The sequence below is a fragment of the Canis lupus genome, chromosome 11, assembly GCF_011100685.1.
Source record: "Canis lupus familiaris isolate Mischka breed German Shepherd chromosome 11, alternate assembly UU_Cfam_GSD_1.0, whole genome shotgun sequence".
NCBI lineage: Eukaryota > Metazoa > Chordata > Mammalia > Carnivora > Canidae > Canis > Canis lupus.
In genome coordinates, this window is record NC_049232.1 from 64,130,513 (window position 1) to 64,154,437 (window position 23,925).

Here is a 23,925-nt window from a genome sequence, read left to right on the forward strand (position 1 = left end):
GAGCCCTGGTGAGTCATATATCAGGCTAGGCAGGTAGGTAGGTGTGCACAAGAGTCACTGCTAAAAACACAAGGCTGCTGTCTACCAAAGGGAAGACCAGTTAGCACCACCAGGAACCAAGGTTCTCTTTAATCTCTCAAATAGGAAGAATAAGACTTTGTGAGCCCAAGGAGAACCCTCCCCTCAACTGGGGAATATGCAAATGTCAAAAGAACCTTCTTGGACACAGGTTAGGTATTTAAAATTAAAGCATTTTCATTCAGTCATGGTCACTAATGCATTCAGCTCATTTTGCTACATTCAGCAAATTGTTTTTAAGTGCCCGCCCTATACCAAGGACGGGATAAGGCAAAGAGACTATAAAGAAAAGATAAATTATTCTTGCCTCAAGAGCTGACAATCTTGTGAGATTCATCTATCATCCAAGTTAGGCGTGTAGGAAGGAACAAAGAAAGTACTAATTCTGACAAAGGAATGGGAAAGGTAAAAAGGGAGCTGGACACTGGGGCTAGTTTCTCAAAGGAAATGGCATTTGGTTTAAGCTTTGATGAAGAAATGGGCTTTGCCAGGTGAAAGCGAAAGAACATTTTACCCAAAGGAAATGATTAGTGAATGTTTGTTGTGTCACCATGACACACACATATGTACATACACATACACACACAAGGGTTATCTGTGTTCAGAACATCCCTTTGCACACATATGCACATATGCACCCACTCAACTAGGTTTTTTAGCCCCAGAAGTGCCCAGTAGACATTAGGACAACGGGCCACACTGCTCAGAATGACAAAAATTGAAACACGGGTCTCTGTGAAATGCAATTCAACCCATCTGGAGGCAACCAATCTGCCTTATTTCTGCCTAGTTCCTCAAAATTGTCTTTCACATTTGAGTTCAGATAGCCAGAATCCTTCCAAAATCTTTTTTCTCCCCCTTGGATGTGTTGGAAGTTGTCTTTTTCCAAGGGGAAACACACTGAAACAGCAAGAGACCAGGATGCTCTTGGAAGGAATTAGATGTTGTTTAGATTCACACACAAAATCTAAAAAGGTAGAGATTCTTCCAAGTTGTGTTTACTGGTCCCAAAGCGCTCTGTGTTTTCCTCTATATTAATACTTACTGTAATGTGAATATATCATTTCATAATGTGATAAAGAACACTAGTGCACAAGTCAGCAAACTAAAGCCTATGGGCCAAATCTGGCTGGCCGCCTATTGATGTATGACCTACAAGTCAAAAGTAGTTTTCACACTTTTCAATCGTTTTAAAAATGGAAATAATAATACTATTTTGTAAAATGGGAGAACTATTTAAAAATTCAAATTTCAGGGTTTCTAAATAAAGTTGTTTTTAGAATATAGCCATGCTCATTTATTTTTCTATGCTCATTTATTTGTCTGTGGTCACTTTTGCACCACAGTGGCAGAGTCAAGGAGTTTTGGCAGAGACTATACGACCTGCAAAACCTAAAATATTTACTACCTGGCCCTTTACAGAAAATGTTTGTTAATACCTGCTCTAAGGTATTGGGATTCTCTTGCTGAACCAGATGCTAAGTGTTGTTGTTTTTTTTTTAATAGGTCTTGATGCTGAAAAACAAAATCTCCAAACTTCTCAGTAGTTTTTATCTTCTAGGAGCTAAAGGAATGAATTTACCTTTGGGTCACACTACCCTTTGTCCTTTGTTCTTTAAAAACGAATCCAGTGGGCCCTTTAATTACCCAGATGTAAAGCAATATACCCTGCTATTATATTTGAGGGAAAATGAAGTCACCATTAATCTTAATGTAAATGTTTACGCTAAGAAGTAAAGAATTCTCTTTGGCATATAAGTTAGATGTTTGTTTTAACATAGCTATATCTCGGCAGACTTCATAGCTTCTTTAGAGAAAACATTTCTTTAGTTTTAATCTTTCCTATGATGATTTTAATTATTGCTCATTCTTGGCAAATTGTGTGCACGTACGTGTGTTTTCTAGAATTTTTTCACATGAGTTTGGGAGTACAGACCTAAAAAACTGCAGGAAAAAATGGGGATTTTAAGCCAGAGTTGAGATTAGATTGGCTATGTTTAAGTCATCTTGAATTTGGATACGATGTTATTCAAGATAAACAACAGCCTAGGCTTTGTGAAATAATGATCAAATATCACATTTTGATGTGATGGTCTTTTGAGGATCAAGGCCCAAGGGAAGAATTCCCTCTGTTAAAGCCTCAATGTCCTTATGGTACCTTAGCCTCAAAAGAAGGACAAGATTTGAGGAATAAGGAGGCATAATGGTCAGCAAGAGGTTAGAGAGGAGAACAAAACTCTTTTCTCACGGTGGGCCTTCATAATATGAAGTCTAGACTCTGATGAAGACTCCCATAGTGAAAGTAAAAGCATCTCTTTGAGATACACATGATGAGCAATGACCATTCAGAGGCACAATGAGGAAACAGAAGGCAAAGCAGTAGCTGACACCCTGCAACCCGACCTCCTCCCCAGGTGGGGTGTGTGACATTCCTCATGCACTCCTGGCTGCCCTAAGCATTTTTATCAATAATCTAGCTTCCAGAAGGAAATGTAGATGCAATTAAATGCCCTTTTAACCTGGAGCCCATTGACAGATACTTGAAGTCGGCAGAGTCTCTCCAGGGAAATGGAGAGACTCTAAATAAATGTCTCTCCAGGAAGCTCCCAACTATCTTAATGTTAATCTCTTGCTAGAAGGAAAATCAACCTTAACTTGGCGATGGTAATCTCTTGCTAGAAGGAAAATCAACCTTAACTTGGCAATGGCAAGGCCTCCAGTATCCTGTGAGTCTTCTCCAACATCTGAAGATCCTTTTGAAAGCTCCCTTTTCCTTAGCTCCCTCAACTCCCAAGTATATAATCAGTTATCCCTCAAAACCCCAGGGCAGCAGCTCTTTCTGCCCAGGGGTCCTGTCTCCATGCTTTAATAAAACCACCATTTTGCACCAAAGATGTCTCAAGAAGTCTTTCTTGGTGGTAGGCTCCGGATCTCACCCCACCAAACCTCACCTACATTCCAAAAAGACATCAGGCCTACAGAGAGTGAGTCTAGATCTAAGGTCCTTGAAAGCAGATATAGAAAATGACAAATTTTGAGTATTTTCCGCTTGCACTTATCTTCTGTATTCCCCAACATTCAATGCAATGGTATTCAAGCTTTACAACCTAGGTTCAAATGTGTGGTAATAAATTAAGAGAAGAGATTGCTCCATACATGAATGAAATGATAAAGAAAAGAGTTGGGCCCTCTCCTGAGACCAGAGAATAGCTGAGGTTGGCCATGCCCAATAGAGCAATGACTGGCAATGACAAAACTTCCACAGCAAAGAGCAAAGAGGTCATAACAGGTCTACACTAGAGGCCTATTTGACACATAATCCAGTGTCAAAAAACACTATGAGAATGAGAATAACTGAGAATAACAACTGAGAATGTTTCAAGGGAGAGACGTGTTAGCCATCAAAACTGACAAAGGTTCAAGCCAATAGCAACAGGTGTTAAAGGGATGTGACCTCATTTTACATCCAGGTTGATGTAGCTTGGCTGCCCTAGTTACTTCTGCTGACAGCCTCCACAAAACTGCAAGCTGCTCAAGAGTGGATAGTCTTTCCACCCCCACCATTACAATTCCTGACTCCAAGTAGAGTTTGAATACAATAAATTATCCAACAGAAAGATGTGAGGGTTATTCCCATGCATTCTCATTATCAAGAGCCCCTACTCAATCAAGCTCAGGAGCTTGCTGTAATATAGGCATTAGAAGTTCTTTGGATAGATCATCTGATAGCTGTTCTATTGTGAAACAGATACTTCTACCTCAAAACTTATCTTAGAAATCTGCAAGATTGAAAATGAGTAATTTCTAAAGGATCACAATGGCACATAAGCATATCTTAGAACATTTTAATTACCCAGAATGTATTAAGGATTATAAATAAAATATTCCACAAATATGGCCTATCTTATTATTATTTAATTGATTACTTTGAGATTTTTTTCAGATTTGGGAGTTCTATCAACATGTAATTAACACTCAATACATTATTAAAAACAATGATTACTTTCAGCTGGATAGCTATAGCTTACATACATACTGAACATGGAATTTCAGAAAATTCAAGTGGTAAAAGTTACACAGATGATCTAGCCCAATACAAAGTTCACATCCTGCTGCTCCCCTTTCTCATGACTATGGCAGATAAACACCCATCCCTCTTTCCTGCTGGACATGACTATAGCCACACAATCCCCATCAGCAGAGCTCTCTGACCCATACATTCTCAACCAGGCAATTCAGCACCCAAGAGGCCAAAACTTGGTTCTAGGAAAATTAAAAAAAAAAAAAATGTTAGCTATTACGATGGTTTGTTGCCTTCCAAAGGGTCACACTACATAAACAGATGTACAGTGTACCTATAGCCTTAGAATTACATGGAGATGAGGTGACTAGGAAAAAAAAGCCTCAAAAGACTCCTTATGTGGCTGAGAACCACCCCTCTAGACAATCACTACCAACCCTCTGAAGCTGGCAAATAAAGGGAAAGCTCATGACTATGGCAGATAAACACCCATCCCTCTTTCCTGCTGGACATGACTATAGCCACACAATCCCCATCAGCAGAGCTCTCTGACCCATACATTCTCAACCAGGCAATTCAGCACCCAAGAGGCCAAAACTTGGTTCTAGGAAAATTAAAAAAAAAAAAAAATGTTAGCTATTACGATGGTTTGTTGCCTTCCAAAGGGTCACACTACATAAACAGATGTACAGTGTACCTATAGCCTTAGAATTACATGGAGATGAGGTGACTAGGAAAAAAAAGCCTCAAAAGACTCCTTATGTGGCTGAGAACCACCCCTCTAGACAATCACTACCAACCCTCTGAAGCTGGCAAATAAAGGGAAAGCTGTCTGCCATCCTGGAGAGCCTAAACATCCTTTTTACTACTGGAGAAAGTGAGTCTCAGACAGGTAAGATGAATTGTCCCAGATGACATATATAATAATTGGCCAAGCCAAGTCTTAAACTCCAAGTTTCAATTAAATACCCAGTTCACCATACAATAGATCATGTTATGGTTACCAATGTAATATAGAATGGGTAGCATGAGTCTACTGTGCAATCTACTCAGTTAAAATTATATTTCTTTTTAAAGTACATGAAAAGGAATAATATAAAATACTAAAGGAAAGCTAAATTGTTAATTCACAGCTCAAAAGGTATAGGGGAAACAGTACCATCTATGCTCAAAGCGCCTGAGCATTTACTATGATCAAGGACCTGTGCCATATCTCAAGTTCCCCAGGAAAGTGGGCTAGATAATTTTGAAGACCTCCTTGCTCCGTCATGCTGTGTGGATCCTCGCTTTATGTGTATGTCAGTGAGTTGAGGGAATTGCACACGCACATACACACACACACACACACACACACAGTCCTTAATCACTCAAGTTATTCAGCCAAAAGAAGGCTAAATTCCTTATTAATGCATGGTTGTGAAATGGATATTGTTGGTTTTCTCTAAGTTGCCCACATGGACAACTTGAAACAGCCCACATGGACTAGACCACTTTTGTGAAGCAGTTTTATTATAGTAAAAAATCCCACAACAACTCTGCCAAGGCCAAAGCAAAGACGCTCCATTCAGACATCATTCATTCTGGCCAGAGTGGTGGCTGCCAAAACACTTTCCATGGGCAAGGAGAGCTAATGAATAGAATTTGCACGGAATAACTTAAGCTAATATTGGCATCCCAAGAAGACGTCTGTGTTGACATCTTACTCTCTCCTCTCGTCTCTCCTCACTGTTCGCAGTGACCTCTCTAAAATGTATGTCTGAGCATGTCATTCCTCTGCTTACATATTCTGGATGGCTCCTTACCGTCTACAGGACCAGTCCAAACTCCCTGGCAAGGGATTCAAAGCCCTTTGCAAACTGCCTTGGCTCTACAACTCTGGCCTCCTTTTCTGATACCTCTCTACTCTATCCACCTCTCTCCCTTTTGGCTCTACACTTTAGCCAAACCAAAAAAACTAGTTGTTCCTCAAGACAACCCATGTCTTTTCCTACCATTGTTACTTTGTAGAAGCTGTACTCATCCTGGGAGAGCCACAGCTGTTAACTCCTTATTCTTTAATAGCCAGCTCATGTAGCACCACCTGTGTGGAGCCTTCCCTCACCCACCCTCAAGCAAGGTTGAGGGTACCTACCTCACGTTGGAAAACTTAGGAGCTCACATCACTGATAATACTAATGAGACCCCAAACTTCCTTCAGGACTGAGATTGTGTCTTACTCATCTTTGCAGGGCCAGCACACAGTAGGCCATTCACTAAGTGTTACCCAGTGGCCAAAGAGATACATATTGATTTATGGAACAGAACTAGCTAGCACAACTACTACTGACATCTCTGTAGTCTACCAGAACCAACCAACTCACAGTCAATGTTTACTCCTTTATTATGTAACTATGGTATTCTATAGTGTTTCCTCAGAGAAACAAACTTAAGAATGTTTAAATTATGTGTGAAAGAATTCTACATGGACACAACATTGCATAACACTGATTTGCATGTTGGGAAAGTTATTTCTTTTCCAATTCTGTTTCAGTCCTTCAGATGACATAAAGGAGAAAGTCTGTTTGATGCCATAAGACTTCAACACCTCTTTAAAGCATGCAAAAATTTCCCTTTTTAATAAAGAGAGAGCAGAATGCAGGCTCAGAGACTTCAGTGGGAATCAAAATTTAGCTAAAATATGAGGAAACTGATTCATTCTCATTTTTCTTCCTTTCACGATTACTTTCCAGTTATAGCAAGTGGTATTGGTTTTTTATTTAATGTAGTGATATGAAGTTTTCTTGTTAAATATATTTATTTAAGTCAAAAAAAGGAGTATGTTTTTAAAAACACAAGAAGGAAACATTACAGGTACTTGTGAAGCACTAGAGAGGATGGCATCCCCACACCTAGCAACTACAGAGGATTGGAGTCTCAGCAGGCAAAAGATCTGAGGGGCTCACAAGTCCACTACTTTTGGGTAAGTTACTAAATTTCTTTGGGCATTTTTCTATGAATTAGCAGAGGAGAGTTAATAATTACAACTTTCCCTATTCAAATCTATTATAAAAATCAAATGAAGTAATGTGTGAAGACATTTTTGGAAATGTGTAGAGAGCAACACCATGATCATCAAAACGACCAGCCCTAATACAGCATACCATCCCTTCCCATCCTGCCTTACCTAGTGTCGTTGAAATTTAACTTTGTTGAGTTCCAGTTCAAGATATCCATTTGTGTCCATGGATTTAATTCTCCTCATTCCCAAATTCCTGTTTAAAGTGACCAAAGATACTTAAAAAATAATACCTCAGGAATGATGTCATTAATTGATCAAAATATATGAGGAATTTCTGCCAGATGTAGGACACGTAGAACCATTTGAGGAAATTGCTGATGAGCCCACCACCCAAAACAGTGAAGAAGAATGCCACCAGGCCTGTAACTGTATGCCTGAGGCAGTCCCTACACTCTGGACAACAGAGGCAGGGTGCCCCATGAGGTTGGGATGCAGAATGGAGGGAAGTGCTAACTTAAAACCCAAAAATGACTTATGGGAACTACGATAGTACAGGCAGTCAAGGTGGGTTTGGATTAAGGTTAGGAGGTTGTAGGAGGTCTGTTGGGGGCCACCAGAGTTATTTTTACCCTTCAGCCAAACATAAGGAGGACAAAAACACTAAGTAAAAATGTGATCTTTCATTTCCAAGTAACTGGACCTCAAATTTAATATAATAGGACCGTTTCTTCCTTTTTCCCTTATACCTTTTCCAAAAATCTTCAATCAGGAATCTACAGAGTCTGTGCTCACCTCAACCCCAGATCCCGCATAAGTTCTATAAGGCTTTTGAGTTCACAGAAAGTTTAATAGGAGACACCAGCAAATTGGTCTGCCCCAAAGCCAATATTCAAAGCTCTATTACTAAAAGTCACGCTAAGAAGAAGGAAAGTAGATGGGTTTTCTCTGCCTTGCATGGATCCAATTATTTACTCTGATGAATTCTAAATTCATACAAAACAAGGTTGTTGGTTTTTTTTTTTTTATTATGCATCTTCAATCCCTCCAAGCCATGTCACCATTCCCTCTTCCCCAATAAAAGAGAACTGAGCCTAAGATGGGACAGAAGAGGAGAAATTAAGAGAGCCTGATAGGGCTGGTTTGGGGGGCTGTCTCAGAATTCCAGTAGAGGAAGATGAAAGACTAAAGTGGAAGCAGAGAAAAATAGAGAAAGATGGAAAATGTGAATTTCATGTTTTGTTATGAGTCAGGAAATGAACCCTTTCAGGGTTTTCAAATAACTTCATTAAAGATCCCAATTTCTTCTCAATCACTTTTGGTTGTTGACAAGAGTTTCTGTGAGTGTGACATGAGTCCTCCTGCTTTATCTGGGTTTCACGTTATTTCACGAGGGCAAACTGGAAAGTGTTCAAAGAAGAATGAATGGCTCAACTGGTAAAAGTCCTGGAGTGGTGTTGCAGGAAGGAAAGCTTAAAGAAATGGATGATTTAGCTAAAAGAGCACAGTATGGGGAATAGGAGCTGAAGGGACTTATTTGTTATATGTGGCCCTGAGAGGCAGAATTGAAACAATCTGTAAAAACTACAACAGGGACAGAAATCTGCTCAATATTAGGAGAAATTTCTTTTTTAACTAACAGTGCTGTATAAAAAAGAATGGGCTTCCTAGACTACAAAGAGGAGGATGGAGAGTTTGGGGGTTGCCTGTCAAAGAAAGTGTCCAAACTTAGTCTGGAGAACCACTTCACTGAGACAACTCAAGCAAGAGGGAGCCAGGTGATGGGCCTGGGTTTAATGACTCTTCTAACAGATACAAAGATTAGGATAAAGGTGGGGCAGTGGACTATCTGAACTTTAAAGAGTCCAAAAATGTAAGAACAACAGATGCCCAATGCCAACCTTCAAATGCCAAGGGCATTTTTCCAAATAGAGTCATGGGAAGGCATTCTCTTTTACTAAATCAAAGCTATTCCTCTCTGTTCTCTCAAAAGAAAAATAAGCAAATGGCAACTAGCCCTAGAGCTTGCTTCTCCAATTCTCCTGCCTTAGGACTTTGTCCCAGATATAATTTATCTCCTCCATGGTGACAAGTTAATGTTTCCAGAGTCCACTATACTTCGGACCTGAAAAAGATCTGAGGCTTGCCTGGTAGGCCTAGGTTGCAGCTGAGAATTCATAATCTCACCTTGGATTAAATACAGACTCCCAAAGGACAAACTTTCTTCCCCCAAGGTATCTGCCTCAGTAATCTCATCTCAAAATAGAGAGTAAGACTGAACCCAATACAAAATATCCCCAAAGGCGGCTAAAGCTAGGAGTTAAAAACAGCAGCTGAAATCTCCAGGAGATACTGCAGGCAGGAGCTAGGTCTTCTCCATCCCTAGACTAAGACTCAGGCAATAGCTGGCTGAGCATGACTCAGAAGACATTTCTGTGCTTGTGAACAAAGCCCAGGCCTCTGGGCTGCAAGATCATCGCATCACATTCATACAGTGAGCCAACAGGTGAGCTGCTCCGACTAGCACATCAGATTGCTTTCTGGCCAGGATTTCTGCAGAGTTCGCTCCTCACAGGGAAGGCAAGAAATCTGAGTAAGACAGCAGCAGCAACCACAATGAATCAACAATAGGATGAGTAAATATGCACATGAGCACCTACTACACCCTTGGCTCTGAGTGGGCTCAGGAGATTCAAAGATGAAGGAGTGATGGCCTCTATCCTTGAGAGGCTCACAGTCCATTGGGAAAAGCAGATAAATGACCACATTCGAGTAACAGAACATGGTGATGCCATCATGGAAGTGGGTCCATTGCAGGAGCACTGATAAGTGACTAGTAAATTATTCATGGGGAGTTTTCATGGCATTATGTCATCAGAGCTAGAGCTCCCAGGTTAGTCAAAAAGGAAAAAGTATGCCAGGCAGAGGGAAAAACATAAGCAAAGGCATGGAGGTAAGATATTTGCTACAATTACTCTGAGTAATAAGGGCCTTGAAGTTCATGTATAGAATTAAATAAAAATAAAACTTCTATAGATGATGATCCCAAAACTGTTTTGGGAAGTAGATCTAACACCTTCCATTGATGGAATACCAGTGAAAAAACTGATTGACCTGAAGATGATGTAAATTTGACTTTAAAGCAAATTATATCCACGATGATAAAGATACACAAGGGAGTGAACAAGAAAGGAAAAACTTTCTTCTCTTAGATTAGGGAATATTAAAGGAAAAAATCATTTGTTGGGCAGAGACTTTGACTATGAATATAGAGAACTAAAAATGGTGGAGTTGATGGGGAGTTAGAAAACGCTGGAAAAGTAGACACATGAGGCTGTTAAATAGGAACATGAGCTCTTTCGCTCTCTACGGAAACACTTAATAAATACATGAAAGATAAATTTCCATCAAAATTCAGCTGCCTCACTTCTTCTTTGGCCACGTTTTGGACAAAGATGTTTGACAAGATGAAGCGGCTCATGCTTTAAGCTGACAGGCCTGCTGGCTTCTATCCAGGATAAACACAGTCAGTAAAACTATCCCTTCCCAAATGCCCATGAGACTGCCGAATGGGGCTACCAGCACTCATAACTTTTTCTCCTTATGAAGCTTAGAAAGGAACTCATACCACAGGTCACCAAATGAGCTGACATGGGCTTGGTCAAAGGGAAAATGATAAGCAGAAAAATCAATTCCATCAAACACAGGTGGCACTGCTCTTGTTTTATCACCAATTTTACCTGAGGGGCAACTAGATGAACGTACCTTTCTTTATATTTCATTTCTGAAGGTATTTGAGGATAGTTATCTCTCTTGGAAGATCAAAAGAAATGTTTTTGGAATAATGGAATGTACTGTAGATCAAGGGTAAACCATAACTGGGCTTAACTGGAAGCCACTGGATCTTTATGTCATCCAGGCCAGGTCACTCCGCCTCTCTGAGGCAATTCCTCAGAAGATCTTCCTGTTTATTCCAGTGTTATTTTAGGAGACTGTGACTTTTGGGTTGATTGATAGATTTGAGGGTTTTTTTGTTTTTGTTTTAAGATTTTATTTATTTATTCATGAGAGACACAGAGAGAGAGGCAGAAATATAGGCAGACGGAGAAGCAGGCTCCCTGCGGGGAGCTGATGTGGGACTCAATTCCAGGACCCCAGGATCATGATCTGAGCTGCCCAGGTGTCCCGATAGATTTGTTTGTTTGTTTTTAATTTTTTTTTATTGGAGTTCAATTTGCCAACATATAGCATAACACTCAGTGCTCATCCCACCAAGTGCCCCCCTCAGTGCCCATCACCCAGTCACCCCCACCCCCCGCCCACCTCCCTTTCCACCACCCCTTGTTCATTTCCCAGAGTTAGGTGTCTCTCATGTTCTGTCTCCCTCACTGATATTTTCACTCATTCTCTCTCCCTTCCCTTTATTCCCTTTCACTAATTTTTATATTCCCCAAATGAATGAGACCATATAATGTTGTCCTTTTCCGATTGACTTATTTCACTCAGCATAATACCCTCCAGTTCCATCCACGTCGAAGCAAATGGTGGGTATTTGTCATTTCTAATGGCTGAGGAATATTCCATTGTATACATAGACCACATCTTCTTTATCCATTGATCTTTCGATGGACACCGAGGCTCCTTCCACAGTTTGGCTATCGTGGCCATTGCTGCTATAAACATCGGGGTGCAGGTGTCCCGGCATTTCACTGCATCTGTATGTTTGGGGTAAATCCCCAACAGTGCAATTGCTGGGTCGTAGGGCAGGTCTATTTTTAACTTTGAGGAACCTCCACACAGTTTTCCAGAGTGGCTGCACCAGTTCACATCCCACCAACAGTGTAAGAGGGTTCCCCTTTCTCCACATCCTCTCCAACATGTGTTGTTTCCTGTCTCGTTAATTTTCCCCCATTCTCACTGGTGTGAGGTGGTAGCTTATTGTGGTTTTGATTTGTATTTCCCTGATGGCCAGTGATGCGGAGCATTTTCCCATGTGCTTGTTGGCCATGTCTATGTCTTCCTCTGTGAGATTTCTCTTCATGTCTTTTGCCCATTTCATGATTGGATTGTTTGTTTCTTTGCTGTTGAGTTTAATAAGTTCTTTATAGATTTGTTTAAACATAGAATTCAATCTTAAGATTCAGATAAAAATACCATTCACTCATTTACTCAACAAATAGTTTCAGCTCCTACAGTGTACCAGCAACTGTCCCAGACTCTGCCTCAGATTTAATGTTTCCCCATTCCTTGTTCCAAAGAGAATTTGAAGCAGCTTGTAATAATAATTCAGTACAATAAATATAAAATTGGATAAAAATAAAGTAAAATCAGGCATATAATCATTTATTACATATAATCATTTACTTGATCATGCACAGTCACATATAATCACTATATGTCACCTAGTTGATTATAAAATCACATATTTAGCATAGGGTGTTTCTTAGTTATTTGCTAGAGGGGGGGTCACTAAGTTATTTCCGAGCTTCCTAACAGCCAATGCAAAGAGGAAGACAATCCATTTCATCATTTTTGATGTCTATAAGACATAAATAATATCAAAACTATTCCTGATGCTGAAATCTGAATATTTAAAATTGACATAGTTAAATACTTCAAACTACAGAAACCTTAATTCAATAAACATTCACTCACACCTACTCTGTACCGGGACTTGGGCCAAGTATTAACATGAGTGATATGAGTAAGATTTAGTCTGTGCTATCCAGGCCTTTCTTAAGCATATACTTTAGATCAGGACTCTCAGGCTATCACTGTAGACTCTTCCCCATTCCTGACTATGGCCCACCAACCCCCACCCCCCATGAAAGGGAGAGATTATGATGAAAGCAACCTTCTAGAGGTCATCCTAGCTTAGGAGAAACTCCAACAGGGTGTTGCAAAGAGGAACACAGAGATGGAGAGAAGGGGGTGGGAATGGGGCTTGAGGGGGAAGAGGGTTGTCTGTGGCTTGGAGATGCCCTCTTCCATCTCCAGTCCCCACTGGTCTGGATTATACATATCTGGAAAACAAGCACATGGAATTTGTATATGCTTTTAAAGGCTTTATCATCAACAACTAATTTTCTCTGTGATGAACTAAATGCTACTATTGGCAAATGAGAATTGTCAGAGCTCGAAGCAGCAGCAGAACCCCTCTGTCCTGCCTGCAGTACTGAGCTCATGCCAGGCCAAGGGAGTCCCTCCCTCCCTCCAACAGCCAGGTCACTCCAAGGTATACACAGAACGTGACTGAGGAAAGATACTGCCCTTAGGAACATACATAGCTCTACGGATCCTTGGAGGCATCTGGCTTAACATCCCCATTTTCCCAATGAGGAATTCCATCAAAACCCACTGAAGAAAATACACCACAGAGTGTGGTCAAGCAACTGACTCAAAATCATGCGAGGCGGACCAGGGACTGAACTACAGGAATACCTGGATCCTATTTGGAATTTAAAATTGCAGCCTCCTTGAAATTGTGGCTTCTTGACTACAGAGACCGTGTCTTAATGTCTCATTGGTTTCTGCAGCCTCAGTGTCTAGAACATCATTAGGAGCTCACATTGTGCTGCTCTGCTTGGGCTCTGGCAACCCTGGGGTCTGCTGGCCTCCACTTAGCACAGAGAACTGACACTGAAAGCATGCGGATGCTCCTGGGAAGCTTTAAAAAAAAAAAAAATACTGATGCCTTGACCTCACCCCAGACCAAGTTAGGATACCAAATGATTCTAACTGCCACTGATCTCACCTCTCGGAGAACCAAAGTGTGGCCATCCTGCCTCGAGCTGGAGCCCAAAGTCACAAAGGTCTCCAAATCCATTGTCCTTGGAAGGTTAGCTCCAAGGGGATGCCCTTGCCAAGACTTTCACCATGGCAGCCAGTCCCAAGGCACTCAAGATCAAGAGCAGGAACCTTTCCCTGTTAATGTTCATATACTGCCATCTAGTGGTGTCTTTGGCTTTTTGTGTCTCCTAAAGACACAATTATGCCCCAGCTGTAGCTGGGAGATTTCATGGGGTGTCAGAACCCCAAGCCGTTTTATTATTTGAATGCTTTGTATTTGCGAAGTGCTCCATTCTTTCTTCTCACAGGAGAAGGTCTCTATAAGTCTTTGGTTTTATTTGGATAGAGAACTCAGGGTGCAATTGTTCTAAGAAGCCCACTGGTAGCTATGCAGGTTCCAGAATCTATTGCTGAGCCCTGGCTGAGCAATGTGCTGGTTCCAGAATCTATTGCTGAGCCCTGGCTGAGCAATGTGCTGGTTGTCTGGCCTTGGAAATATCATTTCATTTTCTGTGCTTTACTTTATTCATTTAAAAGACAGAATAACTCTGTCCTCTGTGTCACCAAAAAATTTTTACAATTAATGAGGTTATTAATATGCAGATTTGTTACTAATATCTATAATCATAAAAATAAATACACACACAGGTAGATAGGTGCATTGTTATGCAGATTTCAACACATATGGCACATGAATAATCAATAATAATTTATTGATTAAGTATCTGGAAGCTAATCCTATGATTTGAGGATGACAACATTACCTTTCAAATAGATAACTATTACCTTTTTTTTTTTTTTAACATATATAATGGATAAAATTCACATCCCAATGAATTTAAGTGCAGGCACACTTGCCTCACGGAAAGATCACCAAAGCAAAGAACCCCTGAGATGGGATCATCAGAGGCTCTGTGACCCCATTATCAATTTAGAGAAGTTAGTGGGGGAAGAACTGTGAGAGGATTTGAATCAGGAAATCTGTGTGGGGTAGTTTTAACCAGGAAAAGCAAAGGTGAAACCACCCCAGGCTCATCAGGAATTTGCAAAGAGAGAAGTCCTACAAGACCATTCCAACCAGGGATGTTCGTGTGCTAGTTCTTACCTGGGCACAGGACTGGCTGACCACGGACACCTCAGGAAAGTCCTGCAACTTTGCGACACAAGTAGATGTAAACTTACTCCTTGCACACTTTGTTATTTTTGTGACAAGTTAGTGTTTGGCTTAATTTTCTATCTTTCCTTGATTACACTGGATTAAGAGTGAAAAAAGCAATTCAAAGGGGGGAGGTCTTGGAAAAAAATTTTTAATGCTTTAGTTGGAACAGCAGCATCTCTTCCACTCTGAAACTTTTAAGAACTACCTGAAAGCTAGTTTAAAATGGGCCCCACAGCAGTGATCCTGACTCCAGAGCTCTGGGCGGGGCCCAGGGATCTCCATTTTTAATGGATACTTCCAGGTGCTTCTGTCCAGGTACTCCATAGATGGCACCCTGAGAAATCTCAGTCACGAAGCCCCTTTTCATCCAGGCTCCAGATATTAGAGGGCCACTGATTTTTATCCAGTGGGGTGGGGCAAGAAGTAGGTTAAGCTCAGAATGGGGAGCAAATTGCCCTAAGCATAATAGACTGGAAGGAAGTCTAGCTCAGCAAAATAGAGTAACCAATAGTTTGGTCATCAGACAGTGTCGGGATCAAAAACTGTCACCCAGCAGAGGTCACAGGACACAGCCAAGCACTGGATATTTGACATGCAATTTCTCTAATCCTCACTACAGGAAGGAAGGTTGTTACTGTCCCCATTTCACCATTAAGGTAGAAAGAGATTACTCCTTGCTATTCCTGCCATACTATCATCCAGAGAATGCTGCAGCAGTTTCCAGGGTCCCCTCAACAGAGCATCAAGACCCTCACATAAGTTCTCTCCTACACTGGCTATTCCCTCTCCAGTCTTCATCCCCATCTGCTTCCCCTATCTGGGAAATTCAGATCTAAGGACTCAACTCAAATATCTCCTTTCTTTAAGACTCCAAGTGAGAACTAATAGTTGTTGAGATTTTTTTAGGTATTTTGTTGACCAACTAATCATAGACTAGGCATGTTGCAAAGGTACCTTATATAATACAATGATTGCATAAGCTACAAATCATCTGGAACAGGAGTTGGCCCAATAGGGCCCCCAGGCCAACCAGATAGTCACCTTTTTTTGTAAATAAAGTTTTATTGGAACACAGTCACACCTATTTGTTTACATATTATCTTTGGCTGTAGCACAATTGAGTAGTTGAATAACTGAAGAAACTATATTTACTGCAAAGTTGAATATTTACTACTTGTTTCCTTACAGAAAAAGTTTACTAACCTGGGTCTAGAAAGATGAGCAACGCACCTACAACATTCCAGCAGGCATTTTGAATCTTTCCTTAAAAAAAATAATTTGAAGCCAGGCTCTGACTCCTGAACTAATGCACAATCATGTTTCTACTCTTTCTACTCTTGGCATCTTGTTTGTATCTCATTTAAAGCATTTGTCATCGTTTTTATTCATATGGTGGCCACTTATTCAACTAATTTTTGCTGACCTCCTACAAACCAGATAGGGTTCATGACTTCTAGGATGTAACTACTAGAGGAATGACCCTCCAACTTTTCAGATTATTAATCCCTATCTATAAAACAACCTTTGAACACACAATCATAATATAGGCATATTTATTAATCATGAAATACATCTGTATACCATTTTACCAACATATTAGGCACACTACAAGGGACACCAATAAATAGAGATTGTAGCTCTATTTTATTTTTTCCCATATCCAACTCTGGAAACCACTGGACTAGAAGGTTTATAAGATGTCGTGGAAAGTGCTAAGAAGAAGAGTGAACATGGCTTAGAGAAAAAAGAGGGACTAAATGCACGAAGGGATATTAGAGGAAAGACATGTGATCTAAATCTTGAAAAAGGAGTAGGAGATCATTAGGTAAAGAAAGGGGAGAGGGCATTCTATATAGGGAAAGACAGATTGTCCAAAGACACAGAGCAGAGAGACAGCATACTGTGTTCAGATAAATGGGGTATTGTTATTTATAAAAGAGGGACAGACGAAGATGAAGCAGGTCAATGTGATTGAAACCAGACTCTGAAGGGCCTTGTGTGTCAGGTTAACTCTGAAGTATATCCGGAAAGCAAAGAAGAGATATTTAAGCACAGGATTGGCATTATTAGGCTTCTGTTAGAAAGATCTCTCTGAAAGGTGGGTGAAGAAAGGATTAAAGGGGAGACTGCAGACAGGAAGGTTAGTCCACAGTATTTACTGAATACTTGTTTGTTCCAGTTATATAATCACATCTCCCTTTTAATTGAGAACTCCTTAAAACAATGGCAGCGATTCATCTTTATATTCTTTCCCCTGTGCCCAACACTGAGCTGATACATAGAAGCTAATGACTATTTGTTGAATTACACTGAACTGACACTTTCCCCCATTAGAAGGATGACATTCCCCATAGTGAAATCTTTGCTGCCTCTGGAAAACCATCATGGCCCCAGGCTTTATGCTTGAGATGGGGAGATAAAGGACTGAGGGAGACATGATTCTATAGTAGGGGATCACAGACCTCATGTGACCAGCACCTGGGCTGACTTGACATTTAGAGAAATTGCTGAGAACGCATCTCCAGGCTGTGGTTCAGTGAATCAGTAGGTACCAGTCATGCCCTGGGCAGTGTGGGGAGGGTGCTGATGACTGCTCAGTGGCAAAGCAACTCATCAGGCACATGTATAGAGAGTGATATGGCGCGATGCCTGGGTGGCTCAGTGGTCGAGCATCTGCCTTAGGCTCAGGGTGTGATCCCAGAGTCCTGGGATCGAGTCCCCCATCGGGCTCCCGCGAGGAGCCTGCTTCTCCCTCTGCCTATGTTTCTGCCTCTCTTTGTGTGTCTCTCATGAATAAATAAATAAAATCTTAAAAAAAAAAAAAAAAAGAGTGATATGGAATGCTTTCTGCTAGGGAAGTCAGGAAGGAATGAAGCAGTGCTTGCTACGTTAACAGAATCAGAAATTCTACAAGTGGCTCTTCACCCTCCACCTCTTTCTAGTTGAGCAGTAAGGAGTAAAAGGTTTGCCAAGGGCCACAGAAAATGAGTTGCTCTAGGAGGAGAAATCAAACTTGAATGAAAAAAAACACCCATGTGGCTTGACCTAAGGGCCCCATTGAGCAGCTTTAGGGAACCTCAGAGTAGAAAGAACAATCAATCAATCAATCAATCACCACAAATACATAACCCTGGTTAATCTGCCTCCCCTACCATTAGCTGGTAGTGGAATGAAAAGGACACTGACATTTGTAGAGGAAATCTTTCACATACTAGACATCAGGAGATGATTTCAAATATTCACAATTTAATATAATTCATCACAATAATAGCTCAAAGAGAAAAATCATGTGCTGATCCCTACTAACGCTGGAGAACCCATTCTTGATTTTTTTTTTAAATACCTAAAAGTAAGAACAGAGGACTGCTGATTCAACACTAGAAAGTATATATCTAGACCAAAAACCCATTATGTTTATCAGGAAAACATTAGAAAGAAGTATTTCAATAGGTAAGATAAAGAAATATGAAACACAAAAACTAGAAAAGATGTAATAAAGTTATGAGTACCTGCAAATATTATTTGCTTAGAAAATTCAAGAAAAGCAATTGGCAAATGTTTAGAAACAAGGAGAGAATTCATTAAGTGGATGGATACAAAATTAATATACTGAAACTAATAGCTTTCATCTATGCAAACAATAGTCAATTAGAAGGCATAATAAAAGGGAAAATCCCATTTACAATGGAATCAAAAGGACAAAAGACCTACGAATAAGCAAGATCTCCATAAAGAAAACTTCAAAATGCTACTCAGAGACAAAAAGGAAGCAAACAAATGGAAGACATGCTGTGTTCTTTGATAAGAATGCTCCATATCCTTAAAAACCCAGTTTTCTTAAATCAATCTATAAACTTAACACACTTCCAATAAAAATACCAATAGGATTTTTTTTTTTAATCAGGCAAGCATAGGCACATTCTAAAGTTCAGATAGGAAATAAACAAGAGTAATAAAAAAAAAAAAACCCCATGTGAGGGAAAAATGAGAGAGGAGTAATCAGTGGGGACCAGCCCTATCAAGTATTTAATTATTTTAAAAGCTATTAGAAATTAAAATAGTGTGGCATATGCTCAAGAAAAGCTAGAGCAATGGAGCAGAGTAGCAAGTTCAGAAATAGACATAAATATATGTTAGAATATATATAGGAACGGGTAGCATTTTAAATCAACGGGTAGGAGGAGAATTATTTAATAAGCGATGCTTTGTCAATGGGGTAGCCATCTGGAAAGAAAAGTTGGATCTATCCCTTGTATCTTATATGAAAATAAATTCTAGATATAGCAAAGATTTAAATATGAAAGATTAAAATGAAAAAATGCCAGAAGTAAATAGAAGACAATTGTTCTTTATATTTCCAAGTAGGACAGGGTGATTCTTAGTATAACAAAATACAAACACACACACAAACTGATAAATGAAACTGCATAAAAATGATTGTGCCTGATGTTTGAAGACAAAAGTAAAACAATGGGGGAAGATGCCTGCAGCTCTTATCACAGATACATGACTAATTTCTTTTAATTTATAAAGAACTATGAATCAATAAGAAAGACAATGAACAGATACTTCTTGGAGAGGAAATGTGATTGCTTCCTGAACAATGGCTGAGATGTCTCAATATCATTCATAATATAGAATGCAAATTCAAACCACATGAGATTATCATTTATCACCTATCATTTTGGCTAAGATCTAAATGTTTGGTAACACATCATGTGGGCCAGCATGTGGGGGGAAAAAAGCATCCCACATGTGACTGCTAAGACTTTGGATTGCCAAAACACCTACAGAGAATAATGTGGCACTATCAATGAGAACTTTAAATATATGACTTTTGATCCAGTCATTCTGCTTCTAAAAATTTATCCTAAAACAAGAAGTTTCAAGGGCACTGAGGGGGGTATTGACGGGATGAGCACTGGGTGTTATGCTATATGTTGGCAAATCGAACTCAAAAAAAAAAAAAAAAAAATATATATATATATATATATACACAAAAAAGGAATAAAAGGACATTGAAATACTTAAAAAAATGAGACATTTCACTGAAACATGTTTTACACTAGCAAAATTTTGGAAGTGATACCTGTCAATAGCAGACTATTTGATTAAATTATATCTAGGTACAGTTACTTTTAAAGTGGTAGCAGTCCCATCTGTACTAATATAGAATAATTTCTATGATACATTTTCAGGTAAAAAAAAAAAGCAAAGTATCCAAAATATAGATAAAAATAAGAAAACATATGCATAAATACACATGCACACAAAAACAGGTAGTAGTCTGTGGAAAGGATCAGGGTGGCTAGGGAACATGGGTGGGAGGAAAATTTATTTTTCACTGAGCACCCTCATGTACCTTTTAAATTCTGTAGCATAAGTACCACCTATCAAAAATTAAAAAGTACCAACATAATTTTTGGAATACATACTGCCCACACCCCAGCTTCGCCCCCCCCCCCCCCCACCTCCTTGGTACTCTTCCAAATTTGTGGAATTGTGAATGGTCTGTCCAGACACAGATTCAAAAGACCTGGAGACTGGTTAGAGGGTGGGAGGAGCCAACTCTGGAGACGGAAGGGGTCTTACATCATCTAGCCCAGCATCCACTATAACTCTTACATCTTCCCTACAGTCATATAAGTAAAAGTGTGGTCCACAGCTTAGCGGCAGCAGCAGCATCACCTGGAAGCTTGTTAGAAATGCGGAACCTCAGGCCTCACCCCAGACCTACTGAATCAAAAACTCCTTTAACAAGAACCCCAGGTGATTTTTGTGCACCTTCAAGTCTGGGAAAAACTCCCCTACGATGCTCCCCTCACATCACCAGGGAGGAAGAAGAAGGAAAGATCCCTTCCTTCTGAATTTACCTATTTGTTTTTAATAATTACCATATAGTGAGCACCAGTAATAGGCCAGAAGGTTACATGGGTAATAAGTCATCATTACTCTTTACAATTACTCTCCGACGCACACAGTCTCCCAGGGTGAGGTGCAGTACCACCAGCAGGGCGAGACACTTCTAGGTAGAACAAATTGCATACTATTTTCTTATAGAGTGAGAATATGACTCCTTTTCAAATCCTTTCAATGCTTTTAATTATTAGAGAAGTCACAGGGTGGTGCTAGGGTGTCTTTCAAGGCTCTTGGAATCTTTTACAATCCCCCCGCTCCAAACTAGTTTTCCCCTTAGAACTAGGACCCTCTCTTTCAATAACTCAGTTATTGTCATAATGAGCCTAAGCTATCTTCCTGCAGCTCCCATTCATGGATTATAAATTCACCCCTTGGGTCCACATGCAGAAAAAAACTGAGGAGGGAATTTGCCAAATGAGACATTAAAATGTTCTCCACAGAGAAAATAACTGGGTTGGTGTTGACATAGAAAAAAGAAGGCAGATTAACAGAAAGAGAAACATAGTTCAAAAACAAATTCAAGCTTACATTAGATCATGACTATCAAGTAGCCTTTAAAATCAAAAGTGGAAACAATTTAATAAAGGGCATTAACTGGACAATAAATTGGGAAAATGTACACAATTATTGGATACATTAAAGATTTAAATGTGAATGAAACATGAATTAACATGTGTATTGTCTTAGAGAGGGGAGCATATCTTCAGACACTCAAAGCATAAACTGAAGGATAAAATTGATTTAAAATTTTTAAATTTCTCGGGCAGCCCGGTGACTCAGTGGATTAGCGCCTGCCTTCGGCCCAGGGCCTGATCCTGGAGACCTGGGATCGAGTCCCACGTCAGGCTCCCTGCATGGATCCTGTTTCTCCCTCTGCCTGGTTCTCTGCCTCTCTCTCTCTCTCTCTCTCTCTCTCTCTCTCTGTCTCTCATGAATAAATAAATAAAACCTTTAAATTTTTTTTTTAATTTTTGCACCTCCCAACCACCACAAACTTAAATGGTAATTAATGTCTAGAACAAAATTCCTGCAATATGCATAACATCATAACTATTCATACAATATAAATCTTACAAGTCATTAGGAAAATAAACCCTCTAAGTTTTAAAATGAACAGAGAAGAAGAGCAAACAAGACCAAAATATGAGATACACAAAAACGTTTATCACTATTAAATAAATACAATGCAAACACTTTGATTATCAACTATAAAATTAGAAAATATTAAAGAGGGGCGCCTGGATGGCTCAGTCAGGTCAGTGTCTGACTCTTCATTTTGGCTCAGGTCATAAGCTCAGGGTCCTGAGATCAAGCCTCAAGTTGGACTCTTCGCTGGCATGGAATCTGCTTGGGATTCCCTCTCCCTCTCCCTCCGCTCTTCCCTGCCATTCATGCATGCACTCTCTCTCTCAAATTAAAAAAAAAAAAAAAATATATATATATATATACACACATATATGTATTAAAGAGTATTAAACCTGGACATATGAGATATAGAGAAATGGGTATAATTACATACTGATGGCAGAAAGTTAAACTGGTATGATTTCTCTTAAATATAATTTGGCTATTTGTATTTTTTTTAATTGAAAATATTGTTTGACCTAGAAAATCTACTTCCAGAAATTCAACTTTTGGAAATGAAGGGAGGAAGAAAGGAAGGAAAGGGAAGGAAGAAAAAGAGGGAAAAAGAAAGGGAAGGAGGGAGGAAGAGGTCTGAGAACCAATTCTAAATGTTCACCAATAGGGAATTGGTTGAATAAATTATGGTATATCTGTGTAATGAGATAAAGTATAATCATTTAAAAGACTTTATAGACGTATATTTATTAACAGAAAAGATGGTCATGTATTACTAAGTGGGATAAAGATTTGAAAACATTTTCAAAGCAATCTCTAAATGTGTATGTGTGTGTGCAAGATGTATACAAATATGTGTACAGGATTTTTATTATTGAATTGTGATGATAGCAAAAACCAAAAATCCTGAAGCAACCTATATTTCAAACAAAGCAAACTGACTGAGTGACCTAATTATGATATAGCTATACTATACAAGCATTAAAAACAATGGAGTAGGGGTGCCTGGGTGGCTCAGCTGGTTAAGCATCTGCCTTCAGCTCAGGTCACGATCCTGGGGTCCTGGGATGGAGCCCCACAATCGGGGGAGAGGGGGGTCCTTGCTCAGCAGGGAGCCTGCCTCTCCCTCTGCCCTCTCCCCTGCTCATGCTCGCTCTCTCTCTTTCTCTCTCTCTCTCTCCCACACTCTCTCTCAAATAAATAAGTAAATTTTTAAAAATAGGGTATATCTATATGTGCTAAGGAAAGATTTCTGAGATATATAGCCAAAAAAAAAAGCAAAATACAGCAAGAAGAATATGATCTCATTTATGAAAATGAAAAAGACCTAGTTAACAGATGTAATATGATTCTGTATGTATATATGCATATATATATATTCCACATATATATATTCAAAGGATATCAAAAAAACTATAAATAAGGGTTAGAGAGGTGGAAGCCTAGCTCAAGGGAATGGAAAGGAAGACTCATCGTTTTATAACTTTCTATAGTGCTTGAATTTCCTCTATGTGTATTTATTACTATGTTTATATACAGGCTCAATTACTAATGGAAAATATATATATATACCTACACATGTGTGTATATGCATATATATAGGTATAAATAAGGACAGACCCAAAAAGCGAATAGTGATTATTGCTGGCTATTGAAACATTCTTTTATCTTTTTATCTTTATTTCCCTATTTTTTTATGGTTAGCATGCCTTAATTTTTGAGTTAATATACTTTAATCATTTCAAAAATAACATGGTGACAAATATGGTATATTATGTTATAGGACATTATAGTACATTTAAATTTTATATGAATTTTTATTTGATTTTAGTATTTAAATATGCATAGAAAAATGTATCCAAGGAAATGTAAATAATGGAATAA